Below are 25,413 nucleotides of genomic sequence, written 5' to 3' on the forward strand. Positions count from 1 at the left end.
TCTGTCTGATTCAAAAGCCTGTGTTTTTCACTATAATTCTTTTTTTCTTCCATTCCTCTGTATTTAAAGCCAGAAGAAGGGATTGTAATTGCAGAAAAATAAAAAGAAAGAACTAGTGGATGTATCTTGTTTGATTTCCTGTTGATACCCTTAGAGTGGAAATGGCATATAACTTATTTCTTTAAAATATTGATCCAATATTTCTGCTTTCAGTCTTTTATTTTCCATTTTCCTAAAAAACTCAGTTGTATTTCTATATTGTTCCTTCAGATTTCTCTGAGAATCATTCTTCCTTCTTCCTTCTTTATTCATTAAATATTTGGTATTCTGAACCTCATCCTAAGTAATGAGATCTTGAAAGGGCTTAAGCAAAGAAGATACTATAATCTGATTGGCATTTTAGTGAAATTATTCTGTTAATAGTCTCAACAATGACCACAGTAGAGAAGCATACAGAAGAATATTTCTCTTATAGCTCATTCTGAATGCAATGAAATTTTGAATGCTTAAGTTTTATGATCACCAGGGTAGCTAAGTTCCTTTCCTGGCTACTGAAAGTCAGAAATGTCCACAGATCTTCACAATTTTCACATTGGTCACTTCCAAGTAAATTCTCAGACTGCTGTGTCTCCCTGATTTCTTCTTTGTGCAATTTTTTTCATGACCCAGATTCCACTGTTGCTTTCACTATTCAATCTTTTGTAGAAAACTTCCATTCCAAAAGTCTCTCTTCACTACCACATGCCAAAATTGTTATCACTTCCTTTTTGTTTTTCTTTGAAACATTTGTCCTATTTCTCATACCTGCTCACATATCACCCTGAAGGACACACAATTGCTCTATCTTAAACTCCTGCTCTGTAGGTGACCCCTCCTAATCCCTAGGGATCACTTCTTAGTTTGCAAAGCACTCACTTCCAAGGCCACATCCTTGTCTTTCTTGTCAAATGCAGTTACTTCACTACTGAAAGGATCAATGCAGCCCCTTTAAATACATGCTCCTATTCTTCCAATTTACTTTATCTGTTAGGCCCAATACAACAGGACTTGCCTATCACTGGGATCTTCAGTCCATGAATTCCTCAAATTCTGCCTATCAATCATTCTTTCTTCCTTTATTACATTGATCAGATATAAGAATACATATGGTTTATTTCACTAAAAGATACAAATTGACAGCAACTCCATCAATTCACTCCTTCTAAATGGTCAAAATCATGGGCCATGAACTCTGTTTGCTGCTCTCCTCCTTGCACAATACACAGGATAATTAAGATCAGTCATGCTTGGTGCTCCATGTACGTGTAAATAATTTTCAAAAACCTTGTACATAAGGCTCGAATGAGCTTCATTTCCAGAAGAGAACATTGCCCATGTGACTCCACCAGAAGAGGACAAACGGAAACTTTTACCTGGCTTCTGCTATACCTCACCTACACTCCTTTTTCTTTTAAAGACTCTGACCTAAATCCTTCACAATAATAAAACATGACGGTAAGTGTACTATCATTTTTTGATTGTTGTATGCTCTTCCAGAGAATCAAGGAAACTGGGAAATGTTTTAGGAACCCTTATCACACTGCTGAAATTTTTTTCTCCTCTACTTTTCCCCACATTATTAACTAACATCATGTTCACCCACTGGATTAAGCCTAGGATCCAACAATAACTTTAGAATCCTCATTTATTCTTATACCACCCATCTAATTAACCAAGTTCTCATAGCTGCAGCTTCAGATCAGATCCTGAATCTATGTGCCTTTCTCTCTCTCTGTCTCCGTTAGTGCCATTCCAATCTAAGCCACAGCCAACTTTTGCCAGGCTATTGAAGTGTCATCATAACTGTTCTATTTAGATCCGCACTTGGAATTCTATAAACCATTCCTCATAGAGCACAACAAATATTCATCCATATTTATACCCCTCAATGTTTTCAATGTTTTGCTCTTGTACTTGGAGATAAACCCAAACTATTTTTTTAAGTTTTTAAGCTTTTTATTCAGTGAGAAAAATGCATAATAGAGTGAGGGAGGGAAATCTGGATCCATACCAAGTACCAGGAGCCAGCCACGTGGAGACCTATATAGGCCAGAAAGCATGGGGCAGGTGGCCCGAAGGCCATGTGCCCTGAAGGGGCCACAATGGCAAAAGAGGTAAAAGGCCAAAAAAAAAAAAAAGGCTGGGCCCACCGTGTTCCAGGACTTTAATCCACTTCCAAAGAGGAGTGGTTATTTAACCTGATTGGCAAGTAGGCACACAGATGTGGCCAGGTAGGGGCATGAGGTCACACAGGGTTGTGGTGAAGGCATGGCCTTACAGCTCACAAACCTAATCAGTTTTATCTTGTATGACTGCCTACATCATTCCCCCCTCAGAGATTCCATTCCCATAATCCTAAGGGATGTTGAAGGGCATAGAATCATCATAACTTCTGTAGCTACTTCCTGCTTATTAGGGGCGTAGTGCAGGCCCTGCCTGTCCTGGATCTGGAAGTCTTTGTCTATCTTATCTAACAAATTCGCTTTGTGAGCTGGAACAGTCTTGGTCACTGCCAATGTCTGTATCCCCTGCATGGTCAGTTATTCCCAGAAGTTAAGTTCTGAAACATGTTTGTTAATTAGCATAAGCCAAACTGGGATAAAACCAATTGTAAATGGTGTATCTCTTAAGATGAAAAGAATGTATCTTACATACTCCCAGATAGTGGATGATGATTGGCTACCCTTTTGTAGATTATAAACCCATTTAGCTTGAACATGGAGAATTATAATAGAAGACCTCAATAGGAGTTTTATTATCAATAACAGTTCAGGAGAGACTCAAGAGAGGCAGGTACAGCATGTCTGCCTTAAGTTGTAGCAGTCTTGATGTGAGGAAAGTAAAGGCTTTACTTATCCTTTTTGTTTTGAAGAGGTGCTTAAGGTCTCTGATTGGCTTATAGGAATAGTCAGGCATATCTTTTGCATTCACTTGTGAAGACTTCAGAGGTAGAAGTTCAATCCTAATTTTACTGAGGTAGTCATGTTCAGTAGCACCTGGTACGGTCCCTTCCATTTAAGCTGAAACTGATCTGAAGAGGATCTTCCTAGGAATGGCTTGCCCAGGAATTCCTAATGTGGGAGTTTTTGTCAAAAGCCCCCTAATTCCTTGGAATCCCTTCTGTAACTCCCCTGTCCAGCACAGTGTGTCTGTGTCAGGGTTTTTTGTTTTTTGTTTTTTTTTAAGCAAATACAAGGCTTAGAATCTAAATCCTGGAATGCATATTCCATAGAATCATGTCATCAGCAATTCCCAATGTGGGAGCTTCTATAAGAAGCCCATTAATTCTTTGGAACAACTCTTAGGCAAGAAAAAGAAATTAAAGGGATACAAATTGGGAAGGAAGAACTCAAACTTTCCCTCTTTGCAGATGATATGATTCTTTATTTAGGGGACCCAAAGAACTCTACTAAGAGACTGCTGGAACTCATTGAAGAGTTTGGCAAAGTAGCAGGAGATAAAATCAATGCACAAAAATCAACAGCCTTTGTATACACAGGCAATGCCACAGCTGAGGAAGAACTTCTAAGATCAATCCCATTCACAATAGCTACAAAAACAATCAAATACCTTGGCATAAACTTAACCAAAGACGTTAAGATCTCTACGATGAAAACTACAAAACCTTACAGAAAGAAATAGAAGAGGATACCAAAAAATGGAGAAATCTTCCATGCTCATGGATTGGAAGAATCAATATCATCAAAATGTCTATTCTCCTAAGAGCAATTTATACATTCAATGCAATACCAATCAAGATACCGAAGACATTCTTCTCAAATCTGGAAAAAATGATGCTGAAATTCATATGGAGACACAGAAGACCTCGAATAGCCAAAGCAATCTTGTACAACAAAGACAAAGCCGGAGGCATCACAATACCAGATTTCAGGACATACTACAGGGCAGTTGTTATCAAAACAGCATGGTACTGGTACAGAAACAGATGGATAGACCAATGGAACAGAATAGAAACACCAGAAATCAATCCCAACATCTACAGCCAACTTATATTTGACCAAAGATCCAAATCTAATCCCTGGAATAAGGACAGTCTATTCAATAAATGGTGCTGGGAAAATTGGATTTCCACGTGCAGAAGCTTGAAGCAAGACCCATACCTATCACCTTACACAAAAATTCACTCAACATGGATTAAAGACTTAAATCTACGATCTGAAACCATCAAATTATTAGAGAGCATTGGAGAAACCCTGCAAGATATAGGCACAGGCAAAGACTTCTTGGAAAATACTCCAGCAGCACAGGCAGTCAAAACCAAAATTAACATTTGGGATTGCATCAAATTGAGAAGTTTCTGTACTGCAAAAGAAACAGTCAGGAAAGTGAAGAGGCAACCAACAGAATGGGAAAAAATATTTGCAAACTATACTACAGAAAAAGGGTTGATAACCAGAATCTACAAAGAAATCAAGAAAATCCACAACAACAAAACAAACAACCCACTTAGGAGATGGGCCAAGGACCTCAATAGACATTTTTCAAAAGAGGAAATCCAAATGGCCAACAGACACATGAAAAAATGTTCAAGATCACTAGCAATCAGGGAAATGCAAATCAAAACCACAATGAGGTTCCATCTCACCCCGGTGAGAATGGCTCACATTCAGAAATCTACCAACAACAGATGCTGGAGAGGATGTGGGGGAAAAGGGACACTAACCCACTGTTGGTGGGAATGCAAACTGGTTAAGCCACTATGGAAGTCAGTCTGGAGATTCCTCAGAAACCTGAACATAACCCTACCATACAACCCAGCCATCCCACTCCTTGGAATTTACCCAAAGGAAATTAATTTGGCTAATAAAAAAGCCATCTGCACATTAATGTTTATTGCAGCTCAATTCACAATAGCTAAGACCTGGAACCAACCCAAATGCCCATCAACAGTAGACTGGATAAAGAAATTATGGGACATGTACTCCATAGAATACTATACAGCAGTAAGAAACAACGAAACCCAGTCATTTGCAACAAGATGGAGGAATCTGGAAAACTTCATGCTGAGTGAATTAAGCCAGTCCCAAAGAGGCAAATATCATTTGTTTTCCCTGATCGGTGACAACTGAGCACCAAAGGGGAAACCTGTTAAGTGAAATGGACACTATAAGAAACAATGACCTGATCAGCTCTTGTCCTGACTCTAGATGTACAATGTAATACTTTATCCTTTTTGGTATTTGTTGTTGTTGTTGTTGTTCTAGTACTAGTGGTTGAACTCTGTAATTAACACACAATTATTCATAGGTATTTAAATTTTAACTGAAAAGTGATCCCTGTTAAATTTAAGAGTGGAAAAAGAGAGGGAGGAGATATACAATTTGGGACATGCTCAATCGGACTTGCCCCAAATGGTGGAATTAGAAATATGCCATGGGATTCCAACACAATCCCATCAAGGTGGCATGTACCAATGCCATCTCACTAGTCCAAGTGATCAATTTCAGCTCACAATTGATGGCTCTGATAGGTCTAAGAGTCAAAGGGATCACACAAACAAGACAAGTGTCTGCTAATACTAACTGATAGAATCAAAAAGGGAGAGAACGATCCAACATGGGAAGCGGGATACACAGCAGACTCATAGAATGGCAGATGTCCTAAACAACACTCTGGCCTCAGAATCAGCCCTTAAGGCATTCGGATCTGGCTGAAGAGCCCATGAGAGTATTGTAGGCATGGAAAGCCAAGATACCATGGAAAAAAAAAAAAGACCTAAATGAAAGATCTCTGTGAGTGAGATCCCAGTGGAAAGAACGGGGCCATCAAAGAAGGAGGTACCTTTCTCCGAAGGAAGGAGAGAACTTCCACTTTGACTATGACCCTATCAGAGTAAGATCAAAGTCAGCGAACTCTAAAGGCTTCCATAGCCTTGGCAACTCATGACTAGAGCCTAGGGAGATTACTGACGCCATGAACAGGAGTGTCAAATTGTTAAGTCAGCAACAGGAGTCACTGTGTACTTACACCCCATGTGGGATCTGTCCTTAATGTGTTGTCTAATGTGCAGTGATGCTATAACTAGTATTTAAACAGTATTTTTATACTTTGTGTTTCTGTGTGGGTACAAACTTATGAGGTCTTTACTAATTATATACTGAATTGCTCTTCTGTATATAAAGATAATTGGAAATGAAAAAAAACAACCTGGTGTTAAATTGGAAATGGCATAGAAAATTAATTAATTTTTAAAAAAAATATTATGTAGGATCTCTGTCTTTAATGTGCTGTACACTCTTATTTAATGCTATAACTAGTACTCCAACGGTAGTTTTTTCACTTTGTGTTGCTATATGGGGCAAACTGTTGAAATCTTTACCTAATATATACTAAACTGATCTTCTGTATATAAAGAGAATTGAAAATGAATCTTGATGTGAATGGAAGGGGAGAGGGAGCGGGAAAGGGGAGGGTTGTGGGTGGGAAGGAAGTTATGGGAGGGTGGAAGCCATTGTAACACATAAGCTGTACTTTGGGAATTTATATTCATTAAATAAAAGTTTAATAAATGAAAAAAAATTATTTGTCTTTTATTCTTAGTTTGTCTTAATTAAATCTAATACCAAAATAACTTGTAGCCACATGATTTTTTTAAGCAATTCCCTCCCAACCTGGAAAATGTCTATTTAAAAAAATTTTTTTTAATTGTTCAGGATCACTGGCAATCAGGGAAATGCAAACCAAAACCACAATGAGGTTTCACCTCACTCCGGTGAGAATGGCTTATATACAGAAATCAACTAACAACAGATGCTAGCAAGGATGTGGGGAAAAGGGACACTAATGCACTGTTGGTGAGAATGCAAACTGGGAAAGCCACTATGAACGACAGTTTGGAGATTGCTCAGAAACCTGAATATAACCCTACCATACAACCCAGCCATCCCACTCCTTGAAATTTACCCAAAGGAGATTAAATTGGCAAACAAAAAAGCTGTCTGCACCTTAATGTTTATTGCAGCTCCATTCACAATAGTTTTAGTTCATAATTGATCAAAAAGATAGGATTGAGTATGAAAGGGATTGCATAAATAAGATTAGTGTCTGCAAATAATAATTGATAGAATTAAAAAGGAGAGAATGATCCTATGTGGGAAGCAGGATACACAGCAGACTCAGAATGGAAAATGCCCTAAACAGCACTCTGGCCTCAGAATCAGCCCTTAAGGCATTTGGAACTGGCTAAAAAGCCCATGAGAGTTTCACAGGCATGAAAAGCCAAGACACTGTGGCAAAAAAAAAAAAATGACCTAAATGAAAGATCTCTGTGAATGAGATCCCAGCAGAAAGAACGGGGCATCAAAGAAGGCGGTACCTTTCTCTGAAGTGAGAACTTCCACTTTGACTGTGGCCTTATCTAAGTAAGATCAGAGTTGGTGAACTCAAAAAGCTTCCATAGCCTTGGCAGCTCAGGACAAGAGCCTCGGGTGATTACTGACATCATAAAAAAGAGTGTCAAGTGTTAAATCAACAACAGGAGTCACTGTGCACCTATTCCCCGTGCAGGATCTCTGTCCTTAATGTGTTGTACTATGTGAATAACAGTAAAACTACTACTCAAACAGTTCTCTATACTTTGTGTGTTTGTTTGGATGCAAACTGTTGAAATCTTTACTTAATACATTCTGTATATAAAGATAATTGAAAATGAATCTTAATGAAGAATGGGAAGGGAGAGGGAATGGGAGATGGGATGGCTGCGGGTGGGAGGGAGCTTATGGGGGAAAAGCCAGTATAATTCAAAAGTTGTACTTTGGAAATTTGTATTTATTAAATAAAAGTTAAAAAGAATTTTAAAAATGTTTAAAAATTTATATAAGGTGAATAAATTTCATTATTTCATACATACAGATTTAGGAGCATAGTGATACTTCCTTCCCTCCCACCCACACTCTCACACTCCCTCTCCTTCCTTTCTTTTTCTTTTCTTTTAATTTGTACAATGTCATACTTCTAGTTTATTTTATGATCATAAGACTAACCCTCCACTAAGTAAAGAATTCAACAAATAGTAAGAAGTAAAAAACACTTTTCCTCAGCAGTAGAGACAAGGGCTATAAAGAGTAATCTATTCTCAAAATGTCAATTTTGCTCATATACATTACAATATTTGTACTCTATTAGTTACCACATATCAGGGAAAACATATAGGATTTGTCTTTTTGTGACTTGCTTATTTCACTAAGTATGATGGTTCCGGTTGTGTCTAATCTTTCTTTCCAGTTTTATTGATAGTCCTGCTTCTGACTATCAATATTCAGTACCATGTTAGACTTTGTTGTTGATTGTCTCTTCTTTTTGATGGCTCATATTCCCTTTTTTTTTCTTTTCTTCTGGGAGATGGTTCTTGAAAGTACTGTCCAAAGTTTATGTTTTTTTTTATTAAACTTTTATTTAATGAATATAAATTTCCAAAGTACAGCTTATGGGTTACAATGGCTTCCCCCTCCCAAAACTTCCCTCCCACCCACAACCCTCCTCTTTCCCGCTCCCTCTCCCCTTCCAATCACATCATGATTCATTTTCAATTCTCTTTATATACAGAAGATCAGTTTAGTATATATTAGGTAACGATTTCACCAGTTTGTCCCCATACAGCAACACAAAGTGAAAAAAAATATTGTTGGAGTACTAGTTATAGCATTAAATAAGAGTGTACAGCACATTAAAGACAGAGATCCTACATAATATTTTTTTAAAAAATTAATTAATTTTCTATACGATTTCTGATTTAACACCAGGTTTTTTTTTTTTCATTTCCAATTATCTTTAAATACAGAAGATCGATTCAGTATATAATTAGTAAAGATGTCATCAGTTTGTACCCATGCAGAAACACAAAGTGTAAAAATACTGTTTCAGTACTAGTTATAGCATCACTGCACATTAGACAACACATTAAGGACAGATCCCATTTTTGAGTATTAAAAACGTGGTGTTTGCTGTGGTGGTTCTGTTTTCTGTCAACACTCAAAAGTTTCTCACTGCCTTCAGAGAATTCTATTTGTTTTTTTAAAGATTTTAATTATTTATTTGAGAGATAGAGTTACAGACAGTGAGAGGGAGAGACAGAGAGAAAGGTCCTCCATCCACTGGTTCATTCCCTAAATGGCCTCAGTGGCCAGAGCTGCACCAATCTAAAGCCAGGAGCCAAGAGCTTCATCTGGGTCTCCACGTGGGTGCAGGGGTCCAAGCACCCAGACCGTCTTCTACTGCTTCCTCAGGCTATAACAGAGATCTTGATCAGAAGAAGAGCAGCTGGAATTAGAACCGGTGCCCATATAGGATGCCAGCATTGCAGGCGGAGGCTTAACCCACTGTGCCACAGCACCAACCCAGAGCATTCTAATTGAATGTTAATCTTCTACTTAATTTTAAATATACTGGAGAGTTTAAGTCCCTCATGTCTGTCACTACTTGCAGTTATGCATTCATCTTAATTTTGTACTTGGAGGAACTGGCTTTCTTATCTGATCTAACTTCAGACAGTGGGTTATTGCCAGGAGGACAATGCATTTGCTTAACAAATGAGTCAGACTCTCTCACCTTCAGCTCTGTAAGTGATGGATAAATTCTTTCTCTTTGTCTAGTGGTTAGGCTTTAAGCAAATCACTTTGGACCTTTGAGTTTTGTTATAAAATGATAGGAAGTGGTGTTATTCTACCTCAAAATGTGTACAATTCTGTGAAACCTCTCATCCTTTTCTGGAGACCAGGAAGCTGATTGGGAATAGATTCAGGAAGAGACCCCATACTTTCTGCCTCAGAGAACAGTGTGCTTTCTCACACACCCTGGGAAACACAGGGGAATAATGCCACATCCTGCCATCTTTTCCATTACTTTACTATAAACAAAACAAGGTCGACTAAATTCTTTTCACTCCTGTTGCCACTACCCCAAATATCTTGGAATAGGGAAGGAATGTGGTCTTTACACTGCTGATCTGCAACAGTGAACTGCAAAAATCTAAGTTAAGTGGAAAGATAGCAGAGAAAAACAGATGGCAAAAAAGGAGCTAAACAAAGGCATTCAGATGTCGTTTCTAAAGCACAAACCTAGAGCTCAAAGAGACTCGGTGCTAATGAATTAAGATGTTGAAACACAAGACCTTCAGTTATGTCAGGAAGACTGACCCTTACTGTGATTTCTTTTATTTACTATACATACATAGTAAATAAGTTGCAGATAAGGGCAAGCTTGTATTTTTCAAATAGGGAGATTCCATGTGGTTTCACTAGTCTTGGAGTGTCAATGGGAAGCCAGGCTTGGGAAGCTGTCACAAAAGCCCGTGTTTGTATCAACCATCTTCAATATGGCCAACAAACAAGAGCCCTTGGAACATCCCCAGAAAGACAGGGCGAAGGAAGCAAAGAGTGGATAACAACTCCCAGGAAATGGATATTATAGCTAACTCTGTCAGAGCGGAGAATGGTAAAGACAAACAAGAAAGCAGAGGTTTAAGAAACAGAGACTATCTCTTACAGCTTTCTGTTTTGAAAGCAACTTCTATTTGCTTCTATCTGCTCTTCTTGGAAGCTGTAAATTGTAAAGTCTGTCTTGTGCAAGTTTTTAAATTAACAGAGAAATTGTTAAGATCTTGAGTTCTTCTTTTTTAAAAGAACTTGGTTTCCCAGATTCTACCACTTCTGTCTATTTATGTTTTATACATGGGAATATCTCTGTTAGTCCTGTTATGCCCTGCAGTGGTCAGAATGCTATCACGTTAGACTCTATTCCCACAAAAGGTGTCCCAATGCCCTTCCTTGTTTTGTGGCACTAGAAAGCTTCTCAGAATACTGAGTTCTGAGTTGTTCTTAGGTGCATCTCATGGGGTGATGGGTGTTGCTAACTCTGAATACATTTGGTCATTGCTGTTCCTCCTACTCTGCTTGCTTGTATTTGAAGCAAGCAATGTTGCTTTTCCTTGCCTTTTCAAAGACAATTAATTTTTCTCTCCCATATCTCTTTGGTTTATTTGGGATTACTTGCTTTTTTTCCCATCATCCCCAAGTCCTTTAGTCTATGAGATTAGAAAGTTGGCTCTGCAAGTGTAGATATCAGAATCTTCCTCTCAAAGTTAACTTTGTGTTTGCTTTGGTGTAATCTAGAAGGGGAAAACCAGCTCTTGGATAACAAGAGAAAGCAACATGCACAGAAAGCAACCATAATAGTATTTGGAGTTAGCGTATCACGGCATCTATCTAAATAATAAGGTTGGGGCAAATATTTGGCTCTTCTTAAACAGCACCTGGTAATGTGAGACAAAAATGTATTTGGTTAGTTTTTTCTCCTAGTGATAGTTTCTATTCTTGTAAATTACATAAAGGAGATCTGAATTAACATTGGTTATTAAGAAAACTGATTGGAGAGAATGGATTTCTTTGCATGATAGAAAACATGACTACTCACTGACACTAAATATAACTTTGAAATTGGAAGACAGAAATGGTGTCCCCTTTCCCTCAAAGAAAAAACAATCTGAGTGGGTTATCTCATAACCAAAATTTTGTTTTAAACCTTATCAGAACAAATTTCAGGGCTTGTTTTAGGACTTAACAACAAAAGAAACAACACTTAAGAGGCTCATGTTTAACAATGAGTTTGCTTTTTGAGTCCTAGCAGATATAATGGGAAAAATTGAAAGTGTAGATTGCGAATGGAGGAAAGTGATGAGCACTGATCTACATAATGATCATATTAAATATGCTGTTGTGAGATTGCTGTCCTCGAGACATCTGTGACTGCTAAGAAAAAAAATTCCTTCCTCTCTATGGATTAAGATGGTACTGTTTTATAAGAATGCTTATACTTTGGAGATGTAACATTGTGTGTGTGTGTGTGTGTGTGTTATGTCTACCACTCCTGCTAGAAAATGAAAGAATAGTGAGACAAGTTCTGTGATGGCCACTGGTGCAGAGAACCTCTGGGTTGTGATCAAAGTGAAGAACTCGAACATGTAAAAGTACTTCAGGATGAAGTCTGTTGCATACTAAAACAAAGGAGTTTTCTATCAGCAGGTGCTGGGTTCACAGAGAATCACGGACAGATTGAGAGAGAGGCATGAGATGAGGAAAAATGGACAATCACAAGAGACTTCCAGATAAATTTTGAACTTCTTGGTTTCTTTTCTTTTAGATGTTGTTTACAGCAGATGGCAGTCAGCAAGTACATCATCATGGATGAGGTACTTTGATTTAAAACTCTATGAATAGAGCAAGGAGCAAGACATGTGACATCAGCATCAGCACAGGATTCCCACAGAGAGTCACAAGACCACAGACCTGCATTTCATCAGCAGTGTAGGTTTCTGCAAGTCTGAGGAACCACCTGGCACCTTCCTTTGTCTATATTTCTGCTGTGTGCAAATCAGAGGCACCTCAAAAATTACAATTTTCAGTAACAAGACATATTTGCTCACATTTAATTTAGCAGAATATATATTTAACCTAATAGAAGTCATATGTAGCATGATTACATTATTCATACTTTGAACAATCAATTTTATACATTACTTTGTCTGAATGTCCCTACTGAAGTTACAAAACACTGTGGTAGATATTATATTATTGAATTTAATGCTATTTTTAATGTTTTTTTTTTCCTTAGTTATACTAATCCTTCTTTGAAGACCAATACAGCTGTTCAACCTCATGTAACAATACTGTATGGACAATACAGGAAAGGTATCCTGATATCAGAGGGAGACATACCCTACACAGGTGGCCATGTTGAGGCATATAGGAGATGAACAGCAGTAAAGTATTTTTATGGACAGTCTGGGAATATCAGAATGGAGTACTGGGGCCAGCACTCTGGTATAACAGATAAGGCCACCACCTGCAGTGCAGGCATCCCATATGGGTGCTAGTTTGAGTCCTAGCTGCTCCACTTCTGACCCAGCTCTCTGCTATGGCCTAGGAAAGCAGTAGAGGACGGCACAAGTCCTTGGGCCCCTGCACCCATGTGGGAAACCCCAAAGAAGCTCCTGGCTGCTGGCTTTAGATCGGCACAGCTTCATCTGGAGATGGAGTGAACCAGCAGATGAAAGACCTCTCTCTCTCTCTCTCTCTCTCTCTCTCTCTCTGCCTCTGCCTCTCTGTAACTCTGCCTTTCAAATAAATACATAATCTTTAAAAAAAAAATAGACTGGGGCCGGCACTTTGGCACAGTGGGTAAAGCCGCCACCTGCAGTGCAGGCATCCCATATGGGTGCTGTTCAAAACCTTCACTTGCGATCCAGCCCTCTGCTATGGCCTGGGAAAGCAGTGGAAGATAGCCCAAGTCCTTTGACCCCTACACCCACGTGGAAGACCTGGAAGAAGCTCCTGGCTCCTGGCTTCAGATCAATGCAGCTCTGGCTGTTGTGGCCAATTGGGGAGTGAACCAGTGGATGGAACACCTTCTCTCTCTCTCTCTCTCTCTCTCTCACTGCCTCTCCTCTCTCTGTGTGTAACACTGACTTTCAAATAAATAAAAAAAACCTTTTTTTAAAAGAATGAACTGTGATGTATTAGCTGTGTAAAAAAGAAAAAACAGATACATGAGAAAATGCTTTCCTTATACATACAGGTTTGACATAGACAAGTTGGAAAGGAAATTGACACTTGAAATACATTGCTAGCATTCAAAATTACAGTTGCAAAATCACATAGTCAGGATTTGTTAGCTTATCTTGAATAATATGCTAAGACCAAGACTGTGACATGGTCAGTTTAAGGAGTAATCATTAAACTGATCCTTCCTTCTGTAGATACATGGATGGAACAGGAGGACCAATTTCTAAAATGCTAAAGTATGAAATGGTCAATTCCAAAGAATTGCATTATAGGCTGGTTCTTCTGTCATTACACAGTAAAACTGAGTATTATCATTATGGCAAAGTTGACTTTTCCACACATTCCACCTATTTACCATAAATGTGAATTATAGGTAAAGGTGGTTTATGTATTAAAGGTGTATTCTGTGTTTCATGCATATTAGTGTTTATGTATGAAGTTGGACCTGGGACATTCATCTCCTTAATATGACAAATGAATAGAAAATTCTGAAACTCTCAGGAAAATGAGAAAGATGTGGAAATATGGATTTTTAAAATTCTAATAAAACTGAATTTTCCAGAAGCTATCTCATGTAACTTAAGAAGGGAACAGTTTTTCTTAAAGAGAAATGAGAGGAGACTGTAGCAGCCAGTGTCACTGGTTGATATAGCTGGAGGGAGACTCTAGTGGACCACACGGACTTTGAATCTGTCCTGGAGTTCTAGAGCATATTGCCTTCATCCCATCCCCCCAACAAGGGCCCCCAGCAAATAGCAGGGAAGGAGTGCCATCTTTTTTTTTTTTTTTTTTTGGACAGGCAGAGTGGACAATGAGAGAGAGAGACAGAGAGAAAGATCTTCCTTCCGTTGGTTCACCCTCCAATGGCCGCTGCGGCTGGCATGCTGCGGCCGGCGCACCGCGCTGATCCGAAGCCAGGAGCCAGGTGAGTCTCCTGGTCTCCCATGCCGGTCCCAAGGACTTGGGCCATCCTCCCCTGTACTCCCGGGCCACAGCAGAGAGCTGGACTGGAAGAGGAGCAACCGGGACAGAATCCGGTGTCCTGACTGGGACTAGAACCCGGTGTACTGGCGCCGCAGGTGGAGGATTAGCCTATTGAGCCACGGCGCCGGCCAAGGAGTGCCATCCTAAAAGGCAAGTACAGTCTGCTAACGGCTCACACACACATAACTAGGGGATTTTATCCGAGGGATAAATCTGTGGTCCACAATGACTTTAGGTCTGGTCTGGAGGGTTGTCAAAAGGTGGGGCACCCACTTAAGCCTGTGAGGCATTACCCTCCCCTCTATATCACTGGCACCTGTACTCAAACTACCAAAGCAGAACACCAACAGGCAGCTGGCTCTGGGAATGCCTCATCTCTCTCTGTGGATGGAGCAGCCTCACAGGATGGAGAGTAGATCCCCTGCTCCCTGTGCCCATGGAACCCTACACAGCATGACTGTGGGAAATCTGTGACTGCTTGATAGGGCGTGGATTGTAGCTGGCTCTCTGAGCAATCATGTGTCTGGCTTCAAGGTTCAGATTCCCTTAGTGCCTGGGGCGGGTAATTGCAGAAGGTTCTGTGATAACACTGAGGACTGAACAGATCCTTTGTGAGGTTCTTACAAATGCATAGGTGTGTGTAGCCACTGTGGGCTCATCCTGGGCATTGATGTCTTTAGCAGAGAGAAGGTATGGTAGTGATCAAACCTTCCACCCTGCTGACAATCGAAGAATCTACCTTGCACAACTTACATGTCACTCAGTGTAGTGGAATGAGAAGGCCATGCCAAGGTGGCCACTGGCAAGCGAGCATCAGTTACTCAGGAATGGCTTTGAAACCCACCTGGCAATGGAGCCTGCCTGGCAACAGGCTGTGATTGGATGGATTTGAAACTGCCTGGCAACAGGTTGTGATTGGATGGCTTTGGAAACTGCCTGGCGACAGGGCTGTGATTGGATGGCTTTGGAAACTGCCTAGCAACAGGCTGTGATTGGTTGGGGCATAGACCACCCCTTGACCAGATTGGCTGGTCTTGGCTATATAAGCTGTTGTACCAACTGTAATAAACGAGTCTGCGGGCTGCTTGCCTTAAGCCTGCTTTCACCGGACTCCCGGAGTCTGTGTGTTGACTCCACACCTCTTGCCCCCACCACGCTGCTCCTCTCAGAAACCAACCCACTGCAACATTGTTGAGAAATCAACGGCAACAACTCAGGATCCTTGCACCATATCCAATCATAGACTGGAGCTCCCTGGCCCCACCTGGCACACACCTGGCAACACTACATTAAGCCACAGAGGCATGGTTCAAAGATAAAAGCCATCAGAGAAGAAAACCATCAAGTAGTTCCACACATACCTAAAAATAAACATAGAAACATGAAAAACATGAGCAAGGAAGACAATATGACTCCCCCAAAGGTACATAACAGTTACAACACTTCAATATTAGAATGTGAAGATGAAGAGATTGATGAAAAGCCTGAAAAGGAATTCCAAAGAATGATCATACGATTACTCAGAAGAATGAGAAGGAAATTCATGAGTTAAAGAAATCCATAGGTCATGAATGAAAAATTTCCCCTGAGATAGAGATATTGAAGAGAAATCAAACATTTTAGAGATTGTGAGTCTCATTTTTTTCTAAGCAAGACAAATGGATTTAGGCCAGAATGTTATGCCCAGATTGTTGGATCCCCGTTGAGACCCCCAGAGAGTTGACCATACCGAAATGCAAAAGCAAGGTTTATTCAGGAACCTCGTCCAGACCAACCAACACAGTGGAGGCAGGAGGAAGGCCTGAGCCTCACTCAGGAGTGCCTTTTAAAGCAGGGTTACAACAGTGGGGGCGCACAGTACGGGGCCGCTTGTGATTGGTCAGGGCTACTCATGGTTAACTTGGCTCTTTCTGGTTGGCTCGGGTCTAGGGAATTTCCTTTTTTGGTCGTAATCTGTGAGCTGCCCTTTTGTAAGTTTCGGTTTCCCCGAAATGCCTGCTTTTACGTGAACTTGGGCCTGCTTCCAGAAAATGGAGGCTGTTTTTCAAAATGGAGGCACTTCGGCCCTTCACAGAATATGTTTTTCTTTCAAGTTTTCTATTATGGTTGACCAAGGAAAAATATTTGTCCTCCAAAGGATCCACCTGTAAGATGAGACATCCACGTGTCTCTTCAGACGAACTTTTGTGATTCAGCTTTTTATTCTTCTTGCTCACTGTTGTCCATCTCTTCTGCTGCCACCCTAATTCATGACATCATCTGGGGCCTGGACAGTGATCTACTTAACTGGTTTCTTCTCAGTCATTCCTGTCTTGTTTCTTTCCATTCTTTCCACTGTAGAAAGATTGAACTATTAAAAAATGCAAGAGGATGAATTTATTTAATGTTTTTAGGAATTATTTCTTGCTCTGAATTAAGTGCTACATCTTCCCTATGAGACAATGAGGCCTCTTGTAGCTAGTCTTTGCTTGTTTCTCCTAATCCAACTCCCTCTGCCCTTGTTTCATGGGGCAAGACAAATGGCCACTGGAGACATTTGCAGTGTGTTTTTCTCTTTCTGGAATACTTTATTCCTTCCTTCTCCTTTACCTAATTAGTACTTACTGCTATACTGAGTGTCTGTGTTCCCTCAGAATTCAAAGATGAATACAGAATAGTAAGACAGGCCTTCACCAGACCTCAAATCTGCAGGCACATCCCAGTTCTCAAAACTGACAGATAATTGTTGTTTATAAATGAACAGACCTATATTATTTTGGTATAGCAGCCTGAACAGACTGAGAAGTTTTTTCTTCAGATCTAAGCTTAAGAGTCACTTCTGAGGTCATAGGACTACTTAAGGTATACTCTGACCTCAGAATAAGCCCTAAAGGCATTCTGGTCTGGCTTAAAAGCCCAGGGAAGCATTTCAGGCATGGAAAGCCAAGGTACTACAGCAAAAAGTGTCCTATATGAAGGATCTTTGTGGGTGAGACCCCTTGGAAAGAAGTGGCCATCAAAGAAAGATGTACTTTTCTCTTAAGGGAGTAGAGAATGTCCACTTTGCTTATGGCCTTGTCAAAATACTGAAGGAGTTTGTGGACCCAAAAGCCTAGGCAACTCATGTCATGAGCCTTGAGTGATCACTGACATCATACATAAGAGCGCTAATTATTAAATTAACAGGAGTCACTGTGCACTAACTTTCCATGCAGGACCTCTATTCCCAAAGAGTTATATTATGAGACTTAATAATAAAACTTGATCTCAAAGAATTACTTTGTTTTAGCATATTAAGTGGGGGATATTCTTATATCTCATAAGTGGTAATTAACTCTAAGTGCTTACAAAAGATGTATCATTCTTAGGTTCTTCTTTAAAGATAATTAAGTTCTCCCCTACCCCCCAAAAAATAAAAATTGTCTTCAAGATGCAATAACTTTGAAGAGCCCCAGTCTGGACTGTTGGGAAGAGTTTTTTGTTTGTTTTCTTTTTCTTTCTCATATGGAGTGTTGAACTTTTTATTTAGAAAAGAGTTAATCTTTTGTGTATAAAATTGAATGAAAATAGATCTTAGTGAAAAACAAGACTGGGAACAGGTGAGAAGGAGGAAGAGAGGTGAGAGTGTGGGTGGAAGGGTGGGTGGGAAGAGTTGCACAGTATACATTTTTCTATTTCTGGCTTTTTTCATTTAATGTAACATCTCCTATGTCTATCTAATTTTTCTAAAAATTACAGGACTTCATCCTTCTTTATGGCTAAATATATTCTATTATGTATATATACCATATTTTCTTTAGCCCTTCATCTGTTAGTGAGTACCACAGTGGATTCCATATGTTTACATATTGTGAACATATATTGTGAACATGTTTCAATAGAAAAAAAACTGAGTATCTTTTGTATAAGCTGATTCCATTTCCTTTGGTTGTAGATCCAGAAATGCAGAAGCGGGATATCAGTGGGAGGAATTACTATGTTCCTAAGGTTTTTATGAAATACATACAAATAAATAAATAAAAACAATGAAAAAGGTCACTTCTTTGGTGTAAACTTGTCTAATTCTCAACTGTGAGTCAATATTTAGATGATGAGAATTTTGTTTCCAACTTTCACAGTTACAATAAATTTTTAAATATGCTTTCATTAATGTAGTATTTGAATAAAGTATCTGTCTCCCTCAGGTACTGTAAGTTCTATGAAAACAGCCTTGCCACCTGGCTTGTTAGTTTAATTATTTTAAATTTGGGGTCAATTTTTATTGATCTTTATGTACATTTCAGGATATGTATTACACTGAATATTAAAAGAAGGTTAGACTGTAGGCCTGTACTACTGTTCATGAACAACTTAATACGTTATCCCTCTTAGTATTTTTTTGTTTGTTCTACTTGATATCATTGGTTGAATTATGTAGTTAATACAGTTATTCTTAAGTGTTGGAACTTAACTGAAAAGTGATCCCTGTTAAATATAAGAGTGGGAATAAGAGAGGGAAGGGATGTACAATTTGAGACATGCTCAATCGCACTTGCCCCAAACGGTAGAGTTAGAAACATGCCAGGGGATTCCAATTCAATCCCATCAAGGTGGCATGTACCAATGCCATCTCACTAGTCCAAGTGATCAATTTCTGTTCACAATTGATCATAATGATAGGATTAAGAGTCAAAAGGAACACATAAATAAGACTAGTGTCTGCAAATACTAACCGATAGAATAAAAAAGGGAGAGAATGATCCAACATGGGAAGCGGGATACACAGCAGACTCATAGAAAGCCAGATGTCCTAAACCACTCTGGCCTCAGAATCAGCCCTTAAGGCATTCGGATCTGGCTAAAAAGCCCATGAGAGTATTTCAGGCATGCAAAGCCAAGACATTCTGTCAAAAAAAAAAAAAAGATCTAAATGAAAGATCTCTGCGAGTGAGATTCTAGTGGAAAGAATAGGTCATCAAAGAAGGAGGTACCTTTCTCTGAAGTGAGGAGAGAACTTCCACTTTGAGTATTACCTTGTCTAAATAAGGTCGATATCTGCGAACTCAAGAGGCTTCCATAGCCTTGGAAACTCATGACAAGAGCCTAGGGTGATTACTGATGCCATAAACAAGAGTGTCAAATTGCTAAGTCAGCAACAGGAGTCACTGTGCACTTACTCCTCATGTAGGATCTCTGTCCTTAACGTGCTGTACACTGTTATTTAATGCTATAACTAGTACTCAAACAGTATTTTTCACTTTGTGCATCTGTGTGGGTACAAACTGTTGAAATCTTTACTTAATATATACTAAACTGATCATCTGTATATAAAGAGAATTGAAAATGAATTTTGATATGAATGGAAGGGGAGAGGGAGCAGGAAAGGGGAGGGTTGCGGGTGAGAGGGAAGTTAATGGGGGGGAAAGCCATTGTAATCCATAAGCTGTACTTTGGAAATTTATATGCATTAAATAAAAGTTTAAAAAATAAAAATAAATAAAAAATAAAAAAGTTGGGTGATATAATATATATAAAACAAATTATATATAATATGAATATAATTATATGCAAATAATTAGTATTTAATCATGTAAATTGATCTCTTAATCATTATCAAGTGAACTTCTTGGTCTCTTTTTACAGTTTTTTTATTTCATTTTTTTAAACTTTTATTTAATAAATATAAATTTCCAAAGTACAACTTTTGAATTACAGTGCTTTTTCCCCCCATAACCTCCCTCCCACTCGCAACAATCCCATCTCCTGCACCCTCTCCTATCCCATCAATTTAGTATATACTAAGTAAAGATTTCAACATTTTGCACCCACACAGAAATGCAAAGTGTAAAGTACTGTATCAGTACTAGTTACACCATTAATTCACCTAGTAGAACACATTAAGGACAGAGATCCTACATGGGGAGTAAGTGCACAGTGACTCCTGTTGTTGATTTAATAATTGAAACTCTTATTTATGACATCAGTAATCACCCAAGGCTCTTGTCATGAGTTGCCAAGCCTATAAAAGCCTTTTGAGCTGGCCAACTTCAATCTTATTTAGACAAGGTAATAGTCAAAGTGGAAGTTCTCTCCTCCTTTCAGAGAAAGGCACCTCCTTCTTTGATGATCCATTCTTTCCGCTGGGATCTCACTCACAGAGAACTTTCATTTAGGTCATTTTTTTTTTTGCTACAGTGTCTTGGCTTTGCATGCCTGAAATACTCTCATGGGCTTTTTAGCCAGATCCGAATGCCTTAAGGGCTGATTCTGAGGCCAGAGTGGTTTAGGACATCTGCCATTCTTTGAGTCTGCTATGTATCCTGCTTCCAATGTTGGATTGTTCTCTCCTTTTTTATTCTACCAGTTAGTATTCGCAGACATTAGTCTTGTTTATGTGATCCCTTTGACTCTTAATCCTATCTTTTTGATCAATTGTGAACAGAAATTGATCACTTGGACTAGTGAGATGGCATTGGTACATGCCACCTTGATGGGATTGAATTGGAATCCCCTGGCATGTTTCTAACTCTACCGTTTGGGGCAAGTCTGATTGAGCATGTGCCAAATTGGATCCATTTGCCTGCTAATGGCTTGCAAAAGTAGTGAAAGATAGCCTAAGTGCTTGGGCACCATGCATCCACAGCTGAGACCCAGAAGAATCTCTTGGCTCCTGGCTTCAGATCAGTATAAGACCAGAAGTTATGGCCATTTGGGGATTGAACCAGCCGATGGAAAACCTCTCTCTCTGTCTCTCCCTCTCTCTGTCTTTAATTCTGACTCTCAAATAAAATAAATAAATCTTGAAAAATATTGGAGATAAAACGGTAATCTAATAAACAGAAATACTCCTCTTATTGTTTGGTTGTAAATAAACTTCACAAATTATATCTCCCTGGGAGTTTATTTTACAGAATATATTTGCTCTTTATTTATATTTTCTTCAACAGTCATTAAAGGTTAAAATATAAATATAGCAAAATTACTGTGGGCAGGTTAAATTATTTTAATGACTTCTATAAAACTTAGACATTAATTTCTTCTTCTAAAAATTTTTTATTATATAGAGAATAGATTTCACATATTTCACTGATGCAGTTCAAAAAGATAGAGAGCTCCAAGATGGCTGAATAGGGAGGGAGCTCAATGATAGTCCAGGAAAAGATAGTTTAATAAAAGTGGAGATACTGTAGTCTCAGGGAAGAGTTAGGGAAAAAACTTCAGAGGAAACTCTTCTAGAATTAGAGGGACATGGTAGACATATGTGAAGGCCACAGACACCCATGGCTCAGGACCCCAGCTGCCAAGTCTATGCACCAGCATGGGAAAGGGAGGTGAGGAGAACACCGTAGCCTGAGACACTGGTGGAAAAGCAGCAGGAAGAGCCTAGAGGGAATGAGGCTTGAAGCCCCGTAGGGGAAAGTTCACCAGACTAACTAGAGGAGAGGGAAAAAAAATAAAAGGGACCGGTATGGACACAATTCTCTCTCTCCACTCACCTTACAAAGGCGAGCAAGGCAATAGAGCAGGCGCAATTTGGACATACGTAACAGCTGCATCAGCTGGGGGCTGTGCCCACCCTCAGCCAAGCAGTAAAACCTGACTCTGGGGGGAGAAATAACAAGAGACTAAGACCTAGTGAATGTGTGGAGCTTATGAACCGGGACTGTGAAAAAAAACACAGGGTGTGTGGGAGAACTCACAGTGTGGCTGACACGTGAGTAGTCTCGGTGGGAGACACCACAAATCTGGGCGGCTTTGGCTACCCAGTGAGAGACATTGCAGAGGAATCTGAGCTTACACTGAGGACTGCAAGATACTTTGTGTGGTCCTTGGGCAGAACAGACAAATATAACAACTGGGGCTAGCACTCAGGCACTGATTGCCATTGAGGAGAAGAGCTCAGCTGAGCGGAATTATTTCCCTTCTGAATAAAAAAAAAGAAAAAAGAGAGAGGAACAAGATTTATCATGCCAAACCTGGGTGCATCACCATTGGAACACCCTTAACCCTGAAGAACTGAACAGAGCTCTCTGACCACACCCACCACAGACCTCTAGAGATTCACCAAAAGCAGACAGTCCACTTAATCTAGAGTCATAGTATAACAAGAAAAGCCACCACAGAGAAAAAAAAGAAGAAAAAGAAATCAAAGAATATCTCCACAATGCCAAACAACAAATGTAGAAACCAAGGAAACAGGAACAAGGAAGACATCTTGACACTACCAAATAAACATGACACTCCATACAAGATTATAAAGATGATGAGATAAAAGAAATGCAAGATACAGATTTCAAAAAATTTATGATAAGAACATTTAGAAGTTATCAAAAACATATTCATGACCTACAGAAATCCTCACTGGACAGGACAAAAAAATCTCTCTCGTGAAAATGAAATTTTAAGGATGTAGCAAAATGAAATGAGGAATTTAGTAGAACATGAAATTGAGATATTGAAGAGAAATCAAAATGAAATGAAATATTCAGTAGGAAAAATGAAAAACACATTTTAGAGCCTTAAAAACAGAATTAGTGAAGTAGAACAGAGAACATGGAACTTAGAAAATAGAGTACAGGAAAGTATACAGTAAAACTGAAGAAAAGAAGAGGAAATTAGAAATCTAAAAAATATTGTTGGGAATCTACAGGATGCTTTAAAAAAAAAAACAACAACATTTGGGTTCTAGGAGTTCCTGAAGGCATGGAGAGAGAGAAAGGATTAGAAGTTTTCTGTGTTTGGAGAAGGAAAGAGACATCCAAGTACAGGAAGCACACAAAACTCCCAATAAACATGACCAGAAGAGATCCTTGCCATGACACATTGTTATCAAACTCACCACAGTGAAACATAAAGAAAAGATTCTGAAATGTGTAGAAGAGAAACGTCAGATTACTCTCAGAGGATCTCCAATTAGACTCACAGCAGACTTCTCATCAGAAACCCTACAGGCTAGGAGGGAATGGCCAGATATAGCCCAAGTACTAAGAGAAAAAAACTGCCAATGCAGAATATTATATCCTGCAAAGCTCTCCTTTGTGAATGAAGGTGAAATAAAGACCTTTCATAGCAAACAGAAATTGAAAGAATTTGTCACCACTCATCAAGCCCCGCGAAAGATGCTTAAAGGTGTGTTACACACAGAAACACAGAAACACGACCATCAATATGAAAGAAGGTAAAGGAAGAAAATCTCCGAGTAAAAGATCACAGGAAGTTTAAAGCATGCTTTAGAAATATCTGTGGAAAAATGGTAGGGCAAATTCACTACTTATCAACAGTCACATTGAATGTAAATGGCCTCAACTCCCCAGATAAAAGGCACAGATTAGACTGGCTGAAAGGATTAAAAAACAAAACCCCTTTATTTGCTGCCAAAAAAACCACATATTTCTAGAAAAGGTGCATGCAGACTGAAAGTGAAATGTTGGAAAAAGATATTCCATGCCAACAGAAACCAAAAAAGAGCTTGTGTAGCCATCTTAATATCATACAAAATAAACTTTAACACAAAAACTGTTAGGAGAGACAAAGAGGGTCACTATATAATGATTAAGGGATCAATTCAACTGGAAGATGTAACTATTATAAACATATATGCACCTAATTACAGGGCACCGGTTTATTTAATAGATATGTAAAGGAACTTAAAGGGAGACTTAGACTCCAATACAATAGTATTGGGGGACTTCAATACTCCACTTTCAGAAATAGACAGATCAACTGCACAGAAGATCAACAAGGAGACAGTAGATTTAAATGACACTGTAGCCCAAATGGATCTAACAGATATCTACAGAACATTTCATCCTAGACTTCAAGAATTTACATTCATCTCATCAGTACATGGAACCTACTCTAGGATTGACCACATGCTAGGCCATAAAGCAAGTCTCAGCAATTTGAAAAGAATTGAAATCATACCATGCATTTTATCAGACAAAAGAGGAATGAAGCTGGAAATTAGCAACTCAGGAATCCCTAGAGCATATGCAAGCACATGGAGACTGAACAACATGCTCCTGAATGAACAATGGGTCATAGAAGAAATCAAAAAAAGAAATCAACAACTTTCTGGAAGCAAATGAGGATAAAAACACAACATAAAAAAACTTACGGGACTCAGCCGGCGCTGTGGCTCAATAGGCTAATCCTCCGCCTATGGCGCCAGCACACCAGGTTCTAGTCCCAGTCATGGCGCCGGATTATGTCCCGGCTACCCCTCTTCCAGGCCAGCTCTCTGCTGTGGCCCAGGAGTTCAGGGGAGGATGGCCAAAGTCCTTGGGTCCTACACCTGCATGGGAGACCAGGAAAAGCACCTGGCTCCTGGCTACGGATCAGCGTGGTGCACCGGCCACAGCGCACCGACTGCAGTGGCCATTGGAAAAATGAAGACCTTTCTCTCTGTCTCTCTCTCTCTCTCTCACTGTCCACTCTGCCTATCAAAAAAAAAAACTTATGGGATATAGCAAAAGCAGTGTTAAGAGGAAAGTTTATAGCAATAGGTGCCTACATCAAGAAATTGGAAAGGCACCAAAAATAGAGCTATCAATGCATCTCAAAAATCTAGAAAAACTGCAGCACACCAAACCCAAAACTAGAAGGAGAAGAGAAATAATTTAAATTAAAGAAGAAATCAATAGAATAGAAAAAAAAATTTAAAAGATCAACAAAAAGAAGAGCTGGTTTTTTGAAAAAATAAACAAAATTGACACACACATTGGTCCAACTAACTGAAAATAGAAAAAACCCAAATCAATAAAATCAAAGATGAAAAAGGGAATGTAACGACAAACACCACAGAAATAAAAAGAGTCATCAGAAATTACTACAAACAGTTGTATTCCAGCAAACA

Source organism: Lepus europaeus, chromosome 15 (genome assembly GCF_033115175.1).
Source record: "Lepus europaeus isolate LE1 chromosome 15, mLepTim1.pri, whole genome shotgun sequence".
NCBI lineage: Eukaryota > Metazoa > Chordata > Mammalia > Lagomorpha > Leporidae > Lepus > Lepus europaeus.